The 20,596-nt window shown below is 39.2% G+C and overlaps 1 long non-coding RNA gene across 2 annotated transcripts; it reads right to left on the bottom strand.

The window, feature by feature from the left end:
• Positions 1–4,728: 4,728 nt before the first annotated feature.
• On the bottom strand, positions 4,729–8,473 carry LOC118164676. 2 transcript variants are annotated; one of them, XR_004749602.1, is made up of 3 exons: positions 7,990–8,473; positions 6,115–6,236; positions 4,729–5,158 (listed from the first exon to the last, which is right to left on the bottom strand). It is a non-coding gene; the product is annotated as an uncharacterized LOC118164676 (long non-coding RNA). The 2 variants fall into 2 exon arrangements; XR_004749603.1 differs by having other exon boundaries at positions 8,131–8,473.
• Positions 8,474–20,596: the final 12,123 nt, after the last annotated feature.

The raw sequence follows: 20,596 nt of genomic DNA, 5'->3' as shown, positions 1-20,596 counted from the left end.
ACCAGAACAAATTCTGGTTTCCCGCAGAAATTTTATATTGTGTTTCATGCAGCTGAGAATCTTGGTAGAACTGATTGCTTCATGAGAGGGAAACGGTGCTATTTATGAAGTAAAGTGAGCCTAGAAACTTTAATTTGTTCATAGCATTTGCTACGTTAAAATTATAGAGGCAGATCAAGGCATTTCAGCAACTTGGTAGGTCTTAGGTGAAATCTGGGTGTCAAGACACTCAATATTCTACACTGCAAACTGAAAACTTAATTGAATTTAACTGTCTACATTTCCAGAACTACCCAAGTCCTGACAATTAGCTTAATTCCTAACTCACATCTATGCCTGTCTGGGGAAGAGTTAAATGATGGCATCTATATTTGTATATTAGACTGCTGGGAATGTTCCCGGACATGATAACTAAGTCATCTAACTGTTAAATTGTTAGAAAGGTCCCTAGTATGGTTTTGACCTGGATCAGCTAGCACTATCCTAAAAAACTGCTGAGTACAGTAAGGATTTGCAAAGGCCAAAGGTCAATTAAAAATCATAGGCAATTTGGCTGCAGCCAGCATGTTTTGGAAGAACAGAATTTAGCAGTATGGAAGTAGGCTGCTCCATGCCAGTTGGACTTAGTGACAGAAAACAGTCCCATGCTCATTCCATTTAGTAGCATAGATGTAGCCAGAATGTTTTCTATCTGCCTCCTGGAGATGCTTAGTTTAGTAGGTGTTGTTGAGAAAACTAAACACCTCACAGAGTTGGGATCTTCAGAAAATTAAGTTATTGCTGACACTGTATTTACACATTATTCCATTTTCAACTTTCCCACAAAAATAATTCCCACTAGGTTATCCTGGTTTGAAACACTGCCTCCAGACTGAGCTCCTAAGGGAATGAGAATCTGCATTGCCAACCTGTTACTACACAGGGCAACGCTCAAACCAGCCTTTAGGTGAAGGAAATGGGTAGCTGAAGCTGAGACAGTCTTCATCAGCTTTTTTGGAGTAGCATCACAGTGAAGAGAAGAATTTGTTCCATCTAAGTGAGAATATAAAGGCATGGAAGCAGAAACCTGACACGTCGCCTGGCAAAGAAAAATATCACTTTGTGGTGGGAAGACTGGGGTTCCAGGCCTTGCTTCCAAGACTATTCCTCTATTTTTACAATCACTGGAAAGTAGGACAGATGCTCAGATCTCCTTCCCCTAATACAAATCTTGAACATATAGGAGAAGCTGTTAACTTTCAGTAACCTTGTAGCTCTGGCTCTGAGTTTGACTTGCAGTCATGTCCATCTCTGTTTTGCTAAAGAAAAGTCTCCTTGTGAAGGAGGGAGTAAGAGGAGGATAATGTAAGGCCAAATGTCCAAAACCTCACAGCCATAAGCCAGCACTACAGTTGTTCCAGGGTAGAGCTGTTCTACCTTGCATTACTCAATTGAACTTGATGAACTTAGAGGTCTTTTCCAACCTGAATTCTTCCATGATTCTATTTGCAATGAGGACACTTCATTTTGTAGATCTGATTTCATCCTTAAATAGTTTGTATCAGCTATGTGTTACCAATATTTATGGCTGGGATCTCAACATTTGACCCTTGCTTTTACAATTCAGTTTACTCAGGGTTGACTTTGTTTTCTTTATCTGCATTGGTCTAAGTTAGAGACCATCTCCACCTACTCCATATAAAGTTATCATTAAGCACCACTACTTAATAAAGTAAGGGTGAATGTCACAGACATCTTTTGACTAGTTTCATTCACAGCTTATCCCGATGAACACACAAAACTCAGAATCATTAGTAGGGGGCTTCCATACTTTATGTGGCAAATCCTATAGTCTTTATTTAATTACATCTCACACAGAAGCTGATATCCTGCTACATTACATGTGATATGTTGAACATAATTTAACTCTTTCTATCCTAGAGTGCTAAACACCATGAAGGTTAAAAAAGTGTGAGAAAAAAAAGAGAAACTGAAAGCCACTACATTCTGATATTGGTGGTTTGGGGATTGCTTCCATCATGGTATCCAATGAATCTGCCCATCCATAGCTAAGCACCATGGAGGCACACTGTATATAATAAGAAATAAGTTATCCATGTCTTCCTCACTTATGGAGCTGGTTTCAGAGCCAAAGTTCTTTTCTTTGGAGTTTGTATTTGAATTAGTCTCCTTGGTGACAGTATTTCACTTGATCAGGAGTGATCTTAACCAGATTCTATTCCAAGACAGGAGAGTAGATGAAAAAATGAGGCAAAGCATGAGTGTGTATGTCACAGATCCATTGTCTGTATATTCTAGCACATTCCAATAAATTTATAGTTAGGTTTCAGCAGGACTACCCAATGCTTCTTGGCAGGGAATTTGTTTGATGCCAGGATAAGGCATGCCAAGGTCAGCTTGCCAAGACATTGAAAGTTGAAATCTATCAAAAATATGAGAACCAAGAGATCAGTGGTAAAGCTGGAGCTGCTGACAGTACATTTGAAGAAGTGCCCAGTACCACTACTTCCAACACAACTCAACAAGAGGATTAAAACCAACATGAGGATTGAGGGCTTAAAGCACTGCAAAGTCACTGAGTTTCACCAGATAAACCTCTAATGGCAGTGGGATTGATCTCCTACAAATATTGTTAGAAACAGATTTACCTAATAGGTAAATCTGGTCATTCTTGGCAAAGCAATGATCTACATTAAAAGGAATTATTATTTATTTTATTTTTTTTTCCAATTTGTGTAAAATTTAATCATATAAGCATATAACTACATTTTAATCTCTGAATCCTGGTTGAAGACTTTTGACTTGTCAGACCCAACTGCGTGGCCCATACTTTGTACATTTTCCCACCTGTGTTCTAGGTTGTGAGTCATCTGGCATTCACAAGAATATTCTATTAAAAAGCATTTGTTTACTTGACTCTGAAGTTAAGACTTCTGAAATTTAAAAGCTAAATTAGGACTTCACATGACTTAAACTTAACCATGTTTTCACACACAATCAAGAATTTGTTGTTTGCATATGTCTGCATTGAATAAATTTGTCTTGGGACTGCAGTTTTTAAAAATTTTTATTGAATTGATCCAAAACACCTGATATGTTGAAAGTTCAAAGTGTAGATGTCCATGACAGCTCAAATGCATGGGTTAATAGACCCAAACCATTCACCTTGGAATGCTTTGAGTATAATTTTAATGGTGTCTTGTATAACAGGATTTTGGTTTGTCCCATACAGCCAAAGCTGGGAGAGAAAGCAGCTTGCATTATGTGTTATTATTTCGAGTAGAGTTTTAACTCATACAGCTTGTGTGTAAACAAAAAACCCACAACCTAATAAGTACAGCAAAAGAAGAAATTTGAAACTGTTTCTTTAAATAAAAATTTCCATGCCAGCTGTACATCATGTAATACTCTTCATAACATGATAACCTAATGTGTGCTATCCATGTCTTTGAGTTTGACCCAGATGAAGCTGGTTGCTAAGCTGCAGCCGCAGGGCCCCAGGGATGGGCCAAAGCAGACAATAAACATGCATCTCCAGCTCCTTGGTTGCTCGAGTGACTTCGTATCATTGGACCTTTGGTTTGAGAAGGAAAACAAATTCTGAAATAGCGTCTCCTGGATTTCTTCACCCAGCTCTGACTGCAAATAGCAATAAATTCATGTATTTACTGTATCACTGAGGCCCACTTTAATAAGTGTTTACTCTGTATTTCCAAGAAAAAAAAGTTGTCCAAGTGGTTACTATGACAACCACTGGCTCTGAAAAAGCATTTAGATTTGTAACCTTTTGATTCTCATTTTAAGTTATCCTCCCAGATTTTGATCTAATCTTAATTTAACTTTGTGTGTCACAGTGATAGTCTGGGAGTAGATTTCTCTATTGAGAGAAATGCCTCAGTTTAAAATGCAGTACTTCACACTTCTGCAGTTGGAGTAATATTGCAGGTGGCAGCAAGTGTGTGAGAATCTCTGGGTACACAGTTTACACCTCACTCAGATCAGATGGAGTGCAGAGGGTGTGATAGATATCAGGGTTAGAAAGAAAAGGAATTGAATGTCTACTAGACATCTATTGAGTATTTTCTTCTTATGGTGGTAGACTGTAGAACATTTGAAAACACCCTCTTCCATAGACTGAATATCTTTGGATTTCAGTTCTATTCCTTGGATAAGTAGAGTAAACCAATCCCCAAGCTGTCCAAAGAAGTTTTCCTGAAATCACTGGTAAAAACTGAATGAAAAAGATCTGTAGGGTATGCCTTCAATACGTTTAAAAATTGAGATAGTTTCCTCTTCTCTACTTCCCGTAAAAGATGCCATCAAAAGCTTTTATCTCAGCCAATTCCCCCTGCAATGACGGGGCTTTGTACCTCCTTGTGAGCTTTAAACAAACTAGTTCATTTAACTTATGGAAAACTCCTCTAAGTCATCATCCAACAAAGATATGCTGACAACTTCATCTTGAATTCAGCAGGCATGGACCCAAGCCCTTTCACAACCAAGGACTTTCCAAAATGAAATCCAGGCTGATAAAAATGAAAAAACACAGTGAAATTCAGGTAGTCATGTGCAACCTAGATAGAACAGGGCATTTTTTGTTGCTCTAGAGGAACACATCCACATAAAGTTTCATGTATGTATTTACTTAAAAATTAACAGCAGCCTCTGCTGAGCTTTATTATCGAAACTGGGAACATATCAACGAAACAGCTACTAAAGGTAAAAAGCTTAGGTAAGAAACAAATGTGATTTTTGTTAAGTAACCGTATTTTCACAATCTAACGTAATAAATTTAAAGAGATACTGTCAACACTACACATTAGTTAGAAAAGTCATTCATTTTTATCTCTGCCAGTCAGAGGAATATATGGGCCAAAGTTTCCATAACAAATGACTTAGCAAAAGTCTGTCTGAAGCAGGTTGATGATTTTCAGATTTTGGGGCTATGACCAAGAAAAATGTTGGAGACCCAGCCATGCTTGCTGGTCAAAGACCTTGCACGTGCATCAGACACCATCCCTTGGAGACTTTCTTAGGGAATTTGCCTAGGCAGTAACACCTTGATTTAAAATACATGGATGATGGAGTTAAAGCCACTGTGGAAGAAAATGACTGGCTGGATTTATGTGTCAGAAGCTAAATAAGCTATATGCTCAACCTATAAGAAGAAGAATGGAAAAAAAAAAAAAAAAAAAAAAGCAGGAGAACATACCTTGCTGCCTTTGGAAACAATTGACTTTCTGTACTCCCTAGTCAGCCTTCTGGTGCATTCCTGAGACCATAGACTCTCTAGCTGTGTCCAGAGATGTCTGCACAGTCCAACATTGATTTCACCTGCTCCCATTTTATGAAACAGTCCTCCATCCACATACCTTCATAGTGCTGTATATACTCATTGTTTTCTTAAGGAAGGGAAGGCAAAGACACAGAATCACAGAACAACTGAGGTGGGAAGGGACCTCTGGATGTCACCTGCTCCTACTCCCCCTACTCCTGCTCAAGCAGGGTCACCCAGTGCAGGGCACTCAGGACCATGCTGAAGTGGTTTTTAAGATCTCCAGGGAGGGAGACTCCACAGCCTCTCTGGGAAACCTAATATTAATTGGCAGCTGCTTTTTAAGGACTTAGCAACACTATTGCTGTCCACTATTCCCACATCACAACCTAATTAGAATCTTTAATTGTTAATAAATGGGCACAGTGCCCTACTCCTCCCTTTCTTATCCATTTGCACAGTGACAAGGCAAAATGCAGGTCATAAGCTTTCAGTATAAGGGAGGTCCCTCAGGGGACCAATGAGCATTTCTGAAGAGCAGGTGACAGCATAGCAAGGTGAGCAGTGGTGGACATGGGGATGTCAGGGGGGTGGCAGCACCTTTTGAACAGAATTTTTTGGATCTGAGGCGTTACTGTAAAGTAATTCTCTGGCATACGCAACAGTTATCCATACATATGCATTTGAGAGGACTTAATGTATAGGTAAGTAAGTATTCAGAATGAGTTGTTTAAAGAATTGTCTTGGACACAGAATATCAGAATAAAGTAAAAACAATTTACAATGTTTTTCCTGACAAAACTAATTTGAGGGAATTAATTGTATTTGCAAGTTCTCACCTTTCCCACCTCATAACTAGCTTCACTGGTGCAGGCTGAGTTAATAGGATCTACCTCAAAGGATCCACCAGATGTTTGCAGGGACTTTAAGACATTTTAGGCCTTGGGAAAGGCACTACTAACTGAAAGGAAATCAGGTTCAGAAAGACAGAAGAAAAACTTCTATCTATTTCCTTGTAACATCATCTCAGATCTTCCCTGCATCAAGTTGGAGATGCCTTCAGTACCTTTAGTAGTGAGTTGGTTCAGTTTGTATCTTTGTTAAGGTTGTTAAAAACAGACCTGCAAAAGCAGACATGGCTGTCCTTTGCAACAAGGCACCACCAGCACACTTACATAAATTGCTATAAAGTTGTTTGAACTTGATGCATTACCACCAAAGATTTGGGATGATTATGCTCATATATATATCTTCATATGTATACACCAAATAATAAACAAATAATATCATATACACAGTCCCTATAATTGCTCATTTGAGGAACACTTTATTTTGTGAGTTAGTGGACGTTATCAGCAATTATGGCATTTATGTATATGTAAGTAAAAGCATTCAATTTTCAAATATTAGTATATCCAGTTTAGAAAGAAAGAAAAGAAAGATTGCTGTTAAAATACCCTTTTAAAATTATGTTTGCCTAAGGAAAATTAATTAAGGATCCTGGAAAATGTTTCAGTCCCTTTCTTGTACCATAATCTAATCCTGAAGGACACTCTTTGATTTCCTTCTATAATAATACTTTGTTTTTTCCCTCTCTTGTTATTTTATTTTACTTATTCCCACAGCCAGCTTCAAATGACCTCAAGAACACAGGGCAGCTAAAAGATTGCTTAAACTTTTTAATACTTTTAATCCTTACTTGTTATAATTTGATTACTGAGACAGATTTTCTCTCTGGGCCTCATATTAAATCACTTTCAAGTTGAAACAAACCAGAAATCCTTTCAACTTAACAGAGCTTGTATTCAATATGAGCTAGTCAGAAGTAGCACAGACTGTAGGATGTTGCATCACATGCTTCCTGTATTTTAACTACAGGGAGAGCAAACTTCAATCAATGTTACACATGAACTTACCTTTAGAGAGTATCTTTTTTTCAAGAGAAAACGTAAGTATAGTTTTTGAAGTGAATGTATTTACATGTGTATGTCTGTACACAGGTAGATATAGATTTATATGTATATATAACTGCTGATAATATAACCTTCAGAGTTGAAATAACTTGTTTATTGTAATAAGAATGTCCCTAAGAAGCTGTTCTTTCATGAAACTCATTCTTTAACTCATAAGATATATTAAATATATATATATATGTATTCTGGGACAGCTGTTCAATTAACTGCATAGAATCCTTCCATAGTGATTTCTCATTTTCGTGGGGAAAAAAAGTACGGTAAAAGCAGATTTCAAATTCAACAATGAATAAGAAATCATATAATGGAACCTGTGGCTATGCCACAATGGAAAATTGGCTATTTTGCCATCAGGTTTCATTCTGAAGCTTTTGCAATAATATGTTTCTGAGAAGGTGGGTTTTGCCTTCTCAGCTTCCTTGGTTGACCAGGACAAAGTGCAAGCAAGCTTTACTTAGCTTTGAACACTCAGAGGCAGTGGGCTTGCAAAATAAATTGGTTTTAAGGAGATTAACATGGTACTTAATTAACAATCATAAGAAGATTAACTGAGTGTTCCTGTCCCTCAGCACAGCCTGCCTCATCTCCCTCTGATGTTCTCCACCACCGACCCACCTTCTGTGCAGGCACAGGGTTCAGGGGAGCACCAGCTCTTGGTACTGATGACTGTGGAGGCTCATGTTATTGTAACATGTTTATCATGTTATTGAAAATCTAGTTTAAAAGAACCATAGTGAGTACCTTCCTTTTCCAATAAACTCCCTGGAGTCTGAATATCTTCCCCTGGCACAGAGGGCACTAATACCAAAGGCTTTTGCAGCAGGATGTTCAGGAGAGCAGTGTGGAAACATTACTGTACACGCTTTCTTGGTCATCTCTGACCTCGTGCTGCAGCTGGTGGGGGTCATTCTGCCTCTGAAGACCAGCTGTAATGGAGCACCACATCACAGTAGAGATCTACTTCAGCTAAGATGCTTCCAGAATTGAGGCCATATTTGTTAGTGATGTCTACAGCTGCAAGAGAAATACAAATCCCTGCAGCCCTATACTCTCATCTTGGCAGAAGAAAAGCCCTTTCACCTCTAAAATACATTACAAGAAAGGGCTCAGATTAAATCCCTCGATCCAAAACCACTCAATTCTCTGAATGATCGAATCCAGACTCAGTTTCTGCTGGTTGGGCCCCTCACTGATGTCTGCACATCACTTATAAACACGCACAGGTGCTCTGTCAAAAAAAGAAGGAATCTTAGGTCTTGTAATTAATATACTATATACCTTTTACGGTATTTCCATCCATGCACAAGTTGAATCAACACAACAATAACAAGAAAAGCCCCTTCTTAAATGCTAGATATGTGTTTCTTGTGTTTCTGTAACTTAAAAATAACCAAACAGCTCTCTTTGAAAATCTGCAATCATAAAAATTGTTTCCAGGCTGGAAGATTTTATGCCAAGTTATTTCTCTGGTCTAAAATTTAGAAAAAAAAAGGAATTTTAATGAAAGCAATGACCAACTGTTAAGTTTAATGGTATTGGTAGGCGCTACTTTCATTTATCTATTGCATTTGAACTAGGAAAAAGTAAAGGAATTAGGGACTGCAAAATTAGTGATTGCAACTGCTGATAGACTCAGCAGTCTGATTTAAGTTTATGGATTCAGTCCTGCAGTTTCCTCATACTCTACCATGGAGTCAAAAGTTTTTTGCTGGGTTGAAGGCAGATTCCTGGGCTTAATATTTCTTGTTAAGCAAAAAAAATAATAATAAAAAAATCAAACTTTCTGAATATTTAAAAAACACTGTTGTTTATTTATTTATTTATTTTAAAGCCAAGCTATCCTATTTTTTACTATTCATTATGAAATTACTTCCCCTGGTTTTGTGAAGCCAGTCTACTTTCACTGAGGATACCAAAATTAAATTAGAGACTTTATTCTTTGCTCATTGCATTGGTTCATCTTCTGCACATTCCAAAAAGTAAAGACAGGCATTTCCATGTGGGAGCCTCCTGCAGTCCCCGTGCCCATGACAGAGGAAGGACAGAAAGCAAGTACATGAGAAGCTCACATAGTGCTGAGGTGTCAGAAAGAATGGGAGGTGCAACCCAAATCAGGATATATATGGGCGTGCAACTGTCCCCAGCTTGTGGGGTATGCCAGGTGGGATTGCTGGTTGGCCTCTCAGAGCTCAGATCTGTGCCAAACCCTGGACTGGCTATTGATACCCATCTGGAGCCCCGCAACCAGCAGAGGAGGAAAATCGCTTTGCTCAGAGGTAGCTGGGTAAGTGAGGGTATGCTACACAGCACAGTGAGGGTATGGTACACATACATCCCCAGGTGCTTACAGCCCACCAAATTCCAACTTTTGTCCTTTAAATTCCATGTGCACACTCTGATGCCATGTAATTCCCATAGCCATAAGAGCTGTTGCTGCTTTTGTTAACACCAATGAAATTTCTTTGCCACCTGAGGTATCCAAGTCAATCTATTTTTTGAAGCTGAACTGAGCTCCTGAAGACAGCAGGGATGAAACTAAGCTAAGGGATGTATGTCCTGGTTGCAGCACACATAATGGTGCTTATTTTCTGACTGTGCATTCTGAACTGGGCTTTGTACCATGTATGCCCTGTATCTGGTGTAACAAAAGTGGTATAACCACTTTTTCCATGCCAGTGGCTCAGGTAGTTCTCACTGCACTGAAACCTCATATTGTACACACTGGAGGATATTCTGGGACTGGGACGTCTAATGCCCTTCTCTTACAGTTTGGTATGGAACAGGCAACCATTTACACTTACACTCTCTGTCAGTAAGATAATTTGAGCACGACTATGCAGGTCATTGGAATCAGTTGGAATGAATCATATTGGAATCAGAATTTGAGCCTGGTCTCCTTCCCATTAATACCTAATTTGATGTTAAATAGTCATTTCCTTATGGCTGTGTCTTTCCTCTCCCAAATATATATCCTGACAGAGCTACAGTTAGCTTCATTTCTTATTCCCTCACCAACTGTATATGAAAGCATTTTATTTCATTCTTTTAATAGTCTATGTTGTTCTTTCCTGCGCCCTCTCCATTGTTTTGCTTTCGTTTCTAAAATGTGCACCAGAGCATTGTACATCACTCTAGAATTTATAGGGCCCATGTTGCATGAGGGATAAGTTCATCTCCATAGTCCTGGACTGGTTCCCTCTTTATACATGCAAGGATTGCATTAGCCCTTTTGCTACAGATCACACACGGAGTTCAGGCTCAGCTCTCCACCTGCTGACTCATCAGTTCTTTCCAGGCACTTGTTTCTGGGATCCTGTCTGCAATTTCTGGGTCTGACTTAAGGGTGTTGTTTTTAGACATTTAAGTTTTTCTGCTATCACTATCAAAATGTACATATGTTTTCATTTACTTATGATAACTTATTTTAATATCACCTGAAATAATATAAGCTCCCTGGAACCTCACTAAGAACAATTTCATATAATTGTGATATCTTACTGGCAGCTACATTTTTGAAATCTCTCAGCTAACTCATTCTTAACGCATCACGCATATACTATTGTACTGATTTTGAGACTTTATTTTCTACAGACATTGAGGAGTAAACATTTTATTGTTATTGAGAGAATGAGTGAATCCCTTAATTCAGCATGATAGATTGATTGGTGGACAGAGGTTTATGTTTCTATTATTCATTAGTTCTTTAATGGATACCTGGTAACCAGAAGTGAAAAAATCCTGCTAGATTTTTCAGTCTTGTCCAGTTATCTGTAATTGCAGGTATTAATCTAATACCACAGACTAATGCCTATAAATATTTTATCTCAGAATTGCTTTGAAAAAAAAATCCATATGGTATAACAAGCAGGATACTGCAGCTAGCCTTTGCCCTTTTGTATGCTTTGTGATGAAATTATGAGCTTTTTGAGATGTACCAGTTATTCAGATATAACCTTTGCTTTCACTGACTTCTACTAACAATTTGTCTTCTGAGTAGACAAACAGAGTTTATGGGCTAGATAAAGTAGCAGTTTTATTTCAAGCATGTGTTTTTATTAGACGGGACTAATAAAATCTTCAATGGATTTTGTGTATACTTGCAGAAATCTGTAAATGCCACCCAAAATTATGAATCGGAGTTGATTAGAGTTAATAGGCTACTCCAAAGGAAACTTGAAACTGGAAGGTCTTTTTACATGTGATTTAAATTATTTTGGAACGCTAGTTTCAGAGAGAGAGAGAGTGTGAGAAGGAGAAAGGAAGGGAAAGATTTCTGGATTTCTGTGGAAATGGGGTATAAAAGAGTGACTAAAACCAGTAACCTTTCTATTACTACCTTTATTAAATCAGGAAAGACCAGTGAATTATCAGAGAATTCTTTTTCTTTCTGATTTGGTTACAAAACTTCTTTGTTTACTCATATTATTGTTTATTCTTCTCCCCATTTTTAAAATCATCCTAGGTCTCCATCTTAGCACTGCATGCTACATTGAGGTCGCTTTTGACGTTTTTCAGTCTACCATTCTATGGGGAAAGAACAATTCTTTGCTTGATCTGAAGGTCAATGGGACTCATGGATCTTACAGTTTTGTCAAAAAAAAAAAAAAAAAAAATGTAGGAATCAAAATTTCACAGAGAAAGAAAGAACATTTTCTACACTCAAAAAGCAAACTGCTGGGGAGCTGACAGATGAAAACATTGAATTTGTTCAAACTAAAATATATTTACATAAATAAATGCACGCTGAAGATTGCAAGCTATCATGGGTCTAAAATACCATCAAATTTCAATATTATCTCCTTTATGCAGAGAAATAAGGTGCAGTTATACAATCAGCAGGACAAGTTTTTAAAAACCTGGCATGAAAATCTATCTAGATATAGTGTGGCTGACAGAAAACATGCTGAGTTGGAGTTTGCTTTCAACATTTGTGTGGCTGCCAGAGTACTATACTCAGAGATATTTAGGCCAGAAGGGACATTAGATCATCTAGCCTGACCTTCTGTGTGTCACAGGACATTGCATGTTACCTAACTGCTCCTGTATTGAGTCCATCTAATCTGGCTTCAGCTGCCATCACTGGTTCTTGTTAAACCTGTCTTTACTAGCTTACAAAGAAAGTCTTTGAGCTATAATATTTTTCTTAATTTCTTAACCCTGATTTTTGAGCTGTAGATTTTTTTTCTTCTTTTAGAAGTTTATTTGCTTATAATGCTCACAGAAAGTGAATTTATAATGGCATAAAACACACTATGGCCCTGAAAAGAACATAAAAAGGGCATACTGTGTCAGAGCAAGAACTGATTTAGCCTCTAGCCCGATGTCTTCCTTCCAACAATGGCCATAAGAAAATGCTCCCAGAATGGCAAGCACAGTTTTCCAGTCTATTGTTCCACATTCCAACTAGTTTCAGGTTGAGAGATTTCCTGAGACTCTCTGCCCTGATTCTCCTTTCAACAATAAGCTCCACAGACCTATTCCCTTTTACATCAGAAGTAAACTTTTGCTGATTTTGAACCTGGCTCCCATTAGCCCAGATGATCCTCAGTAGAAGAGATGGTGCTCTCACTCACAATTCTGGTGGACCATGGTCATAACACCCTTCCAGGCTGCAGAGCCAGCTCTGCTCAGCCATCCCTGCTATGGAAGCCATACCAAACTTTTGGGCACCTCTGTCAGCCTTCTCTGAACTTTGTCATTTCCACTATGCTCCTGAAGTGTGGAACTAAGAACTGCAGGAAGCATTCAAGCTGTAGGTGTACCAGGAGTTGGTACAGCTGCATAGCTATGTTTGTTCTCTACTTCTTTCCTATTAGTTCCTAACATTCAGTTTGCTTTTCTGATTGCTATGACAGATTTGTTTTCATAGAACATAATTCCAGGATCTTTCTCCTGAGTGGTAACAGTCAGCTCATGTATTTTATATGTGAAGTTGGGATTATTTTCTCCATATTGCTTTACATGCATCTCCATTGATTTTTTTTCTGCTGTTGTATTGCTTGCTCAGTCTTGCAAGATCCTCCTGCATTATCTCAACCTGACCATATGAATATTTCCATACATTTCACTTCACACACTGGGTGCTAGAGGCCCCCTGATGTGGCAGGAACACCACTTGTAGGCAAAGGTAAGAACTTTAAGAGAGCTGCACACACCCATGGCCAGCTTGAGCTGCAGCTAGGAAAGCTATTGTGGCCTAAATAAGCTGCTAGCTCATGATGCATCCCCCAAAAGTAATTTACCCCAACCTGCTGGTGACAATGTCAGAATGGATACATTTATTTTAGACTTCTTGAGACCTACGGTGCACGGTGTTTGTCCTCTGTGAAGATAGGGCCAGGCCGTTCACAATGCTACATGATGGGAAGATGGGAGACCGTGGGTGAAAAATTAAAATGAGAGGTTCAGGTGTGATACAGGGAGAAACTTTCTTCCCATGGGACAGGCTGCACAAGAAGGCCATGCTGGCACAGTCCTCGGGGTTTCCAGCCCCAGCCCCACACAGCCCTGAGCAGCCTGGCCTGGCCTCAGCATTGAGCCTGCTGCCCCAGGGCTGGGACGGAGACATCCTGGGTGCCCATCCAGCCACAGTTGTCAGGGATCCCAGGATTTCAAATGCTTGAGAATAGCACTGTGAAATGTAACTAAATCACCTCTGTCCTGAAATCACCATACACCTGGTCCAGTTGGATCCATTGTGGGCCAAGCAGCTTGTTCCTGCTGATACTTCACTGTATATGCGTACCTTACATTTTGCTTAATATTTGAAAAAAAGGTGAGTTCAAATTAACTCTTGGGAGCTTTTTTTTTCTTTTTTTCTTTTTTTTTTTTTTTTCCCTTCTCAACAGTGGTCAAACTGGATAAAAATAATTATCGGACTTCAAACAGATATGTGTTTATTGAAAGGAAAGGCAGATATTTTTCTTCCATGTCTAAGAGAGTATTTTCTGTGTTGCTAGTGAGACATGATTGTGACCAGAGATGGGTCTACGTATTTATAGAATGCATGACAAAATTTCCTTTTCATTCTAAATAGCTTTGAAAATAGTATCAAATGGAAAATGTAGAAACAGAAAGGTAATCTGTCTATACAATGTCTCATTTAGCTGCTCTCTGAGGTTATCTGGGACTGTCTTAACCTACTTTTCATTGATTAGAAAAGTCTGAGTAATTGCCTGCACTAGATGCAGCTTTCCTCTGTGCAGACCTTTGTATCTTTTAGAAATTCATCACTTTCCTTCAATTATTTGTGCCTCTGGACTCCCCACCTCAGCACTGCTTTAACTAAGGAGAGGGGAGACGAAGGCTATTGGTGTCTTTCATGACCAGGCAGGAGGGTTGAAACACAATTCCCAGACTTAGGGTTGAGAAAAGAGAAAAAAAAGAAATGTAGTCAGAAAATTAATTTCCCAGAGTTCTGGTCCCAAGAAATGAGTTATATTTGTCTGTTTATTTTGTCACAAGTTCCCCCTCCATGATGTACAATCCTCAACGTGTGACATGAGAAGACTATAATTTGAAGGGCATCATCCAGACTCAACAGCTTTCTTCCCACCCATTGTGTCCCTTTCAGTAACAAACGTGGAATCCATATTGATGTTTCCTCTGAATTCCATAGTGTTTTAATACCTACTTTGAGATGTCTTTGATTGTTGTTCAGTTTTCTTATGACAACTGCCTGCTTCACAGGAGAACATTTGCTCTAGGGTGAGAACAATGCTCTTGGGTGGCAAAAGACACCTCCTGGAAGGAGGGGTATAGCTGTAGATGTAGTCACAATCTGTGTCCTAAATCCTAAAAATGTTTGTTGTGGTGAGCACAACCAGAGTTTCAGTGATGAGACCCATTCTAGAATGTAGTCTGAACCCATTTCTATTTGTTTTTTATGTAAAAACTCAAACAGCCTGGTTTGTAGTGTATACCAAAATGTACTGGTTTCTTTCTAATTTTGCTATATCTTCATATGCAGATATGCAAAATGCAAAATTGTTACATCTGAAGTTTCATAAAGCAGTTATATACAAGTCTTTTGGTTCATGAAGACCAAGCTTTATGAAATATTAGGAAATATTATTACATGACCTGATTGCAAATAATTACCTGCCTTTGAATAAAGAAAAACAAGTTACCCAGGCAGTATGCAATTTTGTGTGGATACAGAATTCTGAAAGAAATTTATTTTTGCCTTTTTGTTATTGAGAATGTTTTCAGGAAAACAGATCTTATGGTGAAGCAACAATGACAAGAAAAAAAAAAAAAAGTGAAGTGAATTTTGTATTTGTCTTTTATGAAATTTGCACCAGAAAAGTAGTTACATGTAACCCACTCAGAGAAAGAAAAAATATTATGAGATAATTTTAACTTTCAACTTCAATTATGGTGAAACAGGATGACAAAATCTTATTCAAAATCTGATTCTTATTCATTAAAATAAGAATTTCTTCACCATAATCAGATTATGAATATAATAAAACAGGACTATTGGAAGACAAGTGCAAGGCAATCCAAGCATGGAAATTAAGTGTGTGCGAAGAATAAAGAATTTGTCCATTTGCATTGAACATGCAGAAGCCAGGGTGCAAAATTTATCCATGCATGCAAACTAGTCTAATCAGTCTGGAATATACCTAATTGGATGTGCATATGCATCTCTGTGGTGTGCGCATAATAAATGCGATGTGTCCTGGGTCACCTGTAATGCATGACCTTGAAGAGGGAGTATGCCACATGTGGCTGTATTTCCATCTGAGACTCTTGAGTCTGGGAACCTCTGGAACAGAAAACCAGGAACTTTTCACACCAGTGTTATTTTTCTGTGGTGAGAACATACAAACAAGATATCTCTTTCTTTAGGGTTTTTGTATTGTATAGCTAACACTTCAATGAAACTTCCTATCACAACACGTTGGTGCTCACCAACCCATTTATTTATTTATTTATTTTGGAGGTGGACTCACATCAGTCTTTTAGGATTTCCCTTTGGGTAGCTAAACCAAGCAAACTCTTACATTGGACTGTTGAGTTACAAAAATCTGCATACCTGTCATCAGCTAATTTTTCATCATTTATTCTCTTAATGAGCATGAGATATGCTGAAGCTGCTTTTCAGTTTTTGTTTAGTTTAGCTTGTGCTTTACACAACTGGGAGCACTGTAGCTACTTTTCCTAGTTAAATGTTGATACTGAAAAATCAAACATACTTTGCAGTAGAGAAACAAATGATTTCCATATGCATAGAAAATCCCTAAACAAATCCATCAAATATGTTGTCTCAACTATTTTTCTTCCAGCACTGAGAGAATACTGGCACACAGTTAGTATACAGCATCTGGTAAGCTGAAAATACATCAACATCTCTGAAGTTTTAAAACTTTTTATTTGAAAAAAACAAGTCTTTCCCACAAAGTATGAAACAATCCATCTACAGCATTTGACTATGATACAGATTCCCTAGACTTTTAGTATGCTTGACAGACATTTTAGGTAGGCTTACATATAGAAGGTTGCAAACATATCAGTGCTAGCAAAAATGGATGTTTTTAGACTTTTTTTTTCTTTGGAAATTATAATTGCTGTATTAAATATTAGTCATGGCATGTATGTATTGTTTATGATCACAGCACTAGAGAAAATGGCATGTCATTTGCCAAGGAGACTATAAGTGTGCCTATTCTAGTTCCAAAAAGGAGTTTTTGGCTTTACTGAAGCCAATAGTAAAATTCTTGTATACTTCAGTTGGCCTTTATTTCACCCTAGAAATTTAAGACTGGATTCCAATGGGGATCTAACTCTAGGTCCAAAGTTTAGATCCTCAAAATCTCTGCTCAGCTGCTGTCTAAATTCTCTAGGCACCTACATTTCTGTTAAAATTCTCCCTCTGACTATAAAATTCTCCAGCTGCCTATTACCTGTGCCTTGAGAGCACTAAGCCATTCAGTGCCTATTTTAGACCTCAAAAAGAATCACACACAAGTGTTCTCTGGACTGTCTTACCCAACGTGCTCAGTCTGGTAACACCTTCAGGGAACAGCTGACATTTGATAGACGTGACAGTGCACATGAGGATAAAGGTCCTTTCCTCATCTGCAGCTCCAGTTCCCTGTTGTCTTTTCTCTTATATTCCTAGAAAAGCAGCACTATCCTAGGTTTCATGAGGGCCTGATTTTGTGTGGACTGACTGGAGAGAGGACAGAGAAACAGAGGAAGAGCACATATAAGTGTGGTGCTGGAAGGACACCTGGCTCTGGTTACGCCCTTAGCTCTGCTGCATGTGCTTTATTCAGGGAGGCTTAATGTAAGATTATGTACGCTGTCCTTGGAGCAGCGACAGGAATCTTTGTCTGATCCTCTCTGATGAGTGTTCACCAGGCTCCAGAACTATGCTAACACCAGCTCTGTCTTCCTTGCCAAATTTATATTTAATTATTCCCTGTAAAGTGAAACAGCTTCCTGTCTCTGAGTACCCAGAAGCTTGGCAGCTAATAGTTCAGGCGTTTTTGCAAACCAAGTGCAGGTTCAAAATGCCTAAGGGATGGGAGAGGAATGAACTCTGGCTCCCAATCTAACTACACTGGTAATGCTACTGGGCAAGAGCAGCTCCCCTGGTGCTCCCAGGTGCCTGGAAGACCCCTTGCAGAAAGGAGCGCCGCACTGCTGCTGAGCCCCAAGGATTTCTCCAAATCACCTCACAGCCTTCAGGTAGACACAACCTGAAGAGTAACATATGTGTAGTGAGAACCTTGGGGAGTTATGGAGGGAACGTGCTTGTGGAGAAACAGTGTTGTGTGCTGGGAGGTGTGTGGGAAAATCCTACTGGAAGGGACGGCCTGAATGCCAGCTAATGCTTACCAGACTTTCAATTCTTTTTCTTTCCAACCTTGTCGAGATCTTAAAGCACCCAAAAGACAAAGTTTGGAAACTATCTGGTAAGCTGGTACCTTTAAAGAGCAAGCAAATAATGAATCCTCAGTCTAATTATTACCAGGAATTTTCCAGACTTTCCAGCTGTTATGCAAAACATTTTGCTTTCCTAATAACAATTATAAAGTTCTTAAGTAGACTGATTTACTCAGGTACAATAAAGTTTAGCTGAAATTTATATGTTATTCAAAGGAAAGCAGCTCAGGAACTTGCTGTTCAAAGGGAAATTTGTAGTGCTGTTTTACAGAGCTAAAATTAAAAAGAAAGAAAAAGAAGTCTGTGTTTTACATTAAACCAAACCTTTTTGATAAGAATGCTGGCCTGAAGCAATTTAAGCCATGAAAAATGAACTCCCTGAGCACTCCTGTCAGAGTCCGGTGATGGAAGGATCCCTGTAAATTCTTAATCTGCCTTTCTTCATGGCAGGACAATGTAGTCCCATAGAAAGGAAGGTCAAGGAACTGAACCCCCACAGTAGGTATCCAAAAAAGCAATCAAGCTAAACTAGCAGGGAGTGGATTCCAGCTGAACTCTGTGGTGAGGAGCTTTTCTATTCCACCACAGGTACCTTATAGAAGGGAAGATTCCTGGGACTAGTGGTTTAATTTCTCTGGCTACCATGCTAATCACATACGTCCCATAATTACTGTCTTTCTTTCTTTCCCCCAGACTGTCATTCTTCTGTCTCTTAGCTCCGTCCAGCAGGCAGACAATGTGGACACAAAGGCTGTGCAAGCTGGCTAGGCACCTGATGGAACTCTGAAGCTCCATGACACGCCACCCTGTGCCCCACTCTCTCTTTCAAATATTTAATTTGCATTCTTTCCCAGCAATAGCCAAATGCTCGGGGGCTGCTTTCCATTTTCACCTCATTAGATTATATGTCTGAACATAAAAATGACTGAGAGCTGTGAACCAAATCAAGCTCCTGCAATGTGTGCTGCAAACATGCCAATCATAGTGATGACACAAGGCAAGGATTTGGCAAAAGTCATGCATGGCATTAGCGTTAATTGTGTTTTTGCAGGTTAGACCAGTGTCAGCTTTATAGCAAACTCATCTTGTTTATGGTGCAATGATGGATTTCCCAGAAGGCAGAATAAATAATTTTACAGTGGGCTGCAAAGAGAAGGGGTCTCTGACCAGAGGAAGCAACACAACACTGGCCAAAGGGACAGATGATTGTTTCCATCCCAGCAAAATGCAAGGCTCACACACCTTCTCTGGCTATGTAAGGTAGAGGAAAAGGAAACAAGTTAGACTAAACCCTAAAAGCTGGTAAAGCTCTCCAAGAAACCCTCAGGTAGGTTCACAGCCTCACAGAAGCTCTTTGCTGACTGGGGAAGGGCATGGTAGGTTTTCTAGCAGGAATGCTGCCCCTGTGCTATGTCCTTCCCCTGAGAGAGATCTCTGGTGGCATGGGCGCACTGCAGACAGACCCTGCTGCACACCTTCCTGGGCAGCTCGCTCTGCCGCAGAAGCAAAGGGCCTGTAGCCGCCCCTGGGGAGACCCTCATGCAGATAAAGACAACGTGAACAGCCATGTGTCTGGGAAGAAGGGACATTCATTTAAGTCTACGGGGACTACTTCTAAGTTTGAAGAAATATATTTCAGAGATGGTTCCACACACTGCAGTGTCCTACATGAGGTCCCCACAGTGAGCAGTGATATATGCTTGAGTTTTAAACCGAAGGAGGAAATTGAGAGACTTTTTAATAATCTGAAGTTTGAGATACCTATACAGTAATTCCAGTGCAGTAATTTTGTGGACTGTTATCTCCGTAAGAAGGTTAAAGAGTTAGGAGGAGTGCATGATGGAATAGTGTTTAAAATGTGGCAAAGGGTTGTTTGTTTTATTTTTATTTTATTTTTTTCCATCTCTTTCTTTCCCTTGTTCAGTTGGGATAAATAACATTTGAAAATACTCCTGTGTGGTATAGCATTTGGAGAAGTCAATTTTATTTCATGAAAGTAAAAAGAAGAAAAAGAAAAAAGAGTAATGCAGTAAGAAGTTACACAGCATATTTAGTGCTCCGTGGGAGAAAGGCGCAGGAGAAGGATCATCCGGGGAGAAACCCACACTGCACCAGCCCCGCGCTCCGGGATTTCGTAATGACTGTAGTTGAAGTGGCAGGAAAGCCTTTCTCTTCATCTTCAAAAAATGTGCCTGCAGCCTTCCTGGGAACCCTGATTAGGCAGCTGATTTGAAACTAATCTGCTGTGTGCGTTAACTGTGAAAATATACCTTCAAGCGTTCGACAGTTTTCTGCCTGGCTTATGAGAGATGTGGCCCTCAATTTGCACAATTTGGATTGCAATTTTCCTGTAGCTCAAGGTTATGTATATTTAAGGCTCTGATAAGAAGCAGCTTCTATACACTGGGTCAGAGTCTGTTACCAAAGAAGGTGTGAGAAGACGAGTGGGGGG

The sequence above is a fragment of the Oxyura jamaicensis genome, chromosome 3 (assembly GCF_011077185.1).
Source record: "Oxyura jamaicensis isolate SHBP4307 breed ruddy duck chromosome 3, BPBGC_Ojam_1.0, whole genome shotgun sequence".
NCBI classification, from domain to species: Eukaryota; Metazoa; Chordata; class Aves; order Anseriformes; family Anatidae; genus Oxyura; species Oxyura jamaicensis.
The sequence above is the reverse complement of the archived record's forward strand: the minus strand, read 5'-3'. Positions and strand labels throughout refer to the sequence as shown.